This window comes from Pogonomyrmex barbatus, unplaced genomic scaffold (assembly GCF_055798465.1).
Source record: "Pogonomyrmex barbatus isolate J1 unplaced genomic scaffold, ASM5579846v1 scaffold22, whole genome shotgun sequence".
NCBI lineage: Eukaryota > Metazoa > Arthropoda > Insecta > Hymenoptera > Formicidae > Pogonomyrmex > Pogonomyrmex barbatus.
Window position 1 is genome coordinate 1,610,603 of NW_028297119.1, and position 3,384 is coordinate 1,613,986.

Here is a 3,384-nt window from a genome sequence, read left to right on the forward strand (position 1 = left end):
CTGCGCAATAAAGCTCGGCCACGTGCAGCATCGGCCGCCGCGCCGTGACACTCGCCGGTTTTTCACCGAGGCCGCCACGCAGACCACGGGATTGCCACCGGCACAGGTCAAGCCTCCAACGCTCACCCCCCGGCCGCGCCGAGGAGGAGTCGGGGCTCGTGAGAGACGTAGGGAGCGGCTGCAGGAGCTGGCGCGCGCACGCGCAGAGACAGACGCGACCGACTCGCCTACACGCTTTTCCCGCGGGACCCAGACTAAGTCCCGCCTGCCTATGTAGCACTTTTGTTTCCTTGCATTTTTTCAAGAATATAATGGCTTTTATTTAACTCAGCATTCCTTGATTGTTAGCGTGCATGCAACCTTCACATATCCTTCAGCTTGCGCTCCTATTATCCAAAGTATCGCGATACTTGGCTGCTACCCTTCCGCATTGCTTAGTGCTGACACTCACATCGTTGGTCCGCCACACCGCTGATCGAGGACAGATACCCTCCACGGACCGAGAACCAGCTTTCACAGCCGATTGCGAGCGTCGCAGTGCAGCAGGCCACACTCAAGCATGAGACACGACACACACACGCAATCGCCATCCACGCCACCAAGTGTCACACCGCACCACAAATTCGCGACAATAACTGGCGACCCATAACCTCGCCACCATAATACCAATATAAGATTCTTTGTCGTGCTCGATAGAACAATGAACGGCGACGCATTGTTAGGTAGAGATTTCACCTCCAATCCGTCAGTAAAAATAATAATTAACGAAATGTTCAAAATCGTACAGAGTGAGACCGACACGGCGGAAAACCCGGATGATTTCATTGATCAAATAATGCATATTGTACTGACCGACAGTTTGATGAAGTAGATTTATATATTAACACGAAGGCTCCTTACGATATAGCAAAAATCATTAATGTTTATACCGCGACTGCATCTAACGAACGAAAAATTAGAATTATCCGAGAACGAACCGGAAATGGCGATATGCTTGAAGTACGAGCAACCGATTAGTTTCCGAGCGCGCCGATTAGCCTATGCCGATAAGATAAAATTAAGCGTTATTTTAGATAATCTGATTAAAGAAGGCGTAATTAAAGGAAGTAATTCTCCGTATGCGAATCCGATCGTTCTGGTACGAAAGAAAGACGACAATCTGAGGTTATGTGTTGACTATCGAAAATTGAATAAAATCACGATTAAGGATAACTTCCAGACGCCTCTAATAGATGACCATTTAAGCCGATTGAGAAGGAAAAGAATATTTAGCTGTTTAGATTTGCGAAAAGAATTCCATCACGTTAAAATGGCCGAATCTTCAATTAAATATATCGTTTTCATTACATCATTGGGGCAATTTGAATATTTAAGGATGCCATTTGGACTCACAAATGCCCCGCGAGTTTTTCAAAGGTATATTCACACCATATTTAAGCCAATGATATTGAAAAATAAGATTTTAACATGTTAGCTCCGGAGCCAATTTTGATGTCCTTTCCGTTCGGCCGGCGCAGAGAGCTGAGCGCAAGCTGGATCATATAGAACATAAACAAAATATGACGCACTCGACGCGACTATTATGCAAAGTCTCGTCCGGATGGATATTGTAGTCGCGCTCCGTCGCGCTGTCTCCAACAGGTTTCTTAAAAGTTCATTAAAAAGCCAAAAGGTGGCGTCCTCACGACCTCGGTCGTAGCGCGCGCAAAGGACTTCATTGTATTTTCTGTTGCTGCGTTCTTCAACAACTTCGTGAACATCTTCTTCTTTATTCTTTATACTAGAGTGCTTCCTTTTAGAGAGCATGGGTCTAAGAAAAGGAAGAGGTCATCTTCTCATGACCGTTTAGCAGGATCTCGAGGATAAACTGACACAATTAATCGAAGTTCTGGCATAAAGAGAGGTTAGGAGATCCCGATGCCCCTCTTGATCCTCTCCTCTATCTTTATTCCTAAGTCGTTAAGACGATCAGGCGAGGCAGAAGGAGACATTGCCTGATAGAAACGCTATCCCGGAAGCAGATTCCGATCAAACAAACCCCGTGCCGGGGGAATGTTTTTGGGCAGCGCCTGCGAGTCAGGAAGGGTCCCCAGTCTTGAATGATTCAGGTGTGTACGTGCTTTCTGGGTCTATATTTGGAAAATATAGGCGGAAAAATCGACACAACCTTTTTTCCGAGGTATAACTCTTTATATGTGACAGGTTCGACAGATAAAGGTAACGTAACCTTTGGATCTCCCCCGGTGGTTGAAATTATGCAAACGGACAGCCCTCTGCCCACGGTTCTGCCAAGTAATGACCTTGCCAAAGAGTTATTTGCCTCGGAACTCGAAAAGGAGGAGGTGCGACCCTGGAACGAGCTAGTCTCCGACAAATGGCGCGACCTTACACATAAGGGTAAGGGCCTCCCCATTGATCAGCACGACAGTCTCCTAAAGAAATACTCTCCCTCTGAGGAATTAGCTTTCCTCAAGGCTCCCAAACTCAACCCAGAGCTTAAATCCGAGTTAAAGAGCAACTCTATCATCAAGAGAGACGAGTTTAACAGCAGAGACCAAGAGCAGGTAGGATCTGCATTATGTGCTTTTGGGAAGACAATCTCGGAACTCATCCCTGAAATTCAGCAGTCGCTGGTTCCTGAAGTACACTCAGCGGTGCTGAAAATCAACGAAGGAGCGAGAATTTTGGCAGATCTCTTTTATCGACTTTCCTTGGCCAGGCGGGCACAGATCATACCTGCCCTTAATCTGCTTGCCAAGAACATGGCAGATACTATTCCATCAGACGATTTTCTCATTTCTGGTGAATCCTTCGGAGAAGAATTAAAGAAAGCGGCTACCTCGGAGAAATCTCAAGTAGAGACTTAGAGTACCATCAACAATATCCAGGAAAGGACAATCTAGCAAGCGTCAGATACATACGGCTCCCGCGAATATGACATCGGGAAACGCTCGGGTCCCTGTACCACCAAAAATCTCGACAATACGGAGAGCAGGGGCGTCGACAAACAATCGTCGAGCAATGTATCGTTCGAGATCTCGGTCGAGGAGACGTTAGCTGACGAGATAGATATAGCCACTAGACTATCTCTTTTCCTTCCTCGTTGGAAAGAAATTACTACGGATCACATAATTTTACAAGCAATTTCTGGATACAGACTGCCTTTCAATCACCTTCCACCTTATCAGACTGACGAACCTCTTGTGTACCTGTCTGTGAAAAGGATCGAGAGATTTGCAGTCAGGAAATAGGTAGACTTAAGAAAAAAGGGGCAATCGAATCTGTATCGGAATATATAGGTCAATTTTTATCTCCATTTTTTTGTGATAGAAAAATCATCAGGAGACTGGAAGTTTATATTAAATTTGAAATGCCTTAATAAGT

The 3,384-nt window shown here is 45.7% G+C and overlaps 1 pseudogene; it reads left to right on the forward strand.

Annotated features, from left to right (window-relative positions):
- The first annotated feature begins 700 nt into the window (after window positions 1-700).
- LOC148936433 (uncharacterized) lies at window positions 701-3,057 on the forward strand (annotated as a pseudogene).
- The last annotated feature ends 327 nt before the right edge of the window (window positions 3,058-3,384 follow it).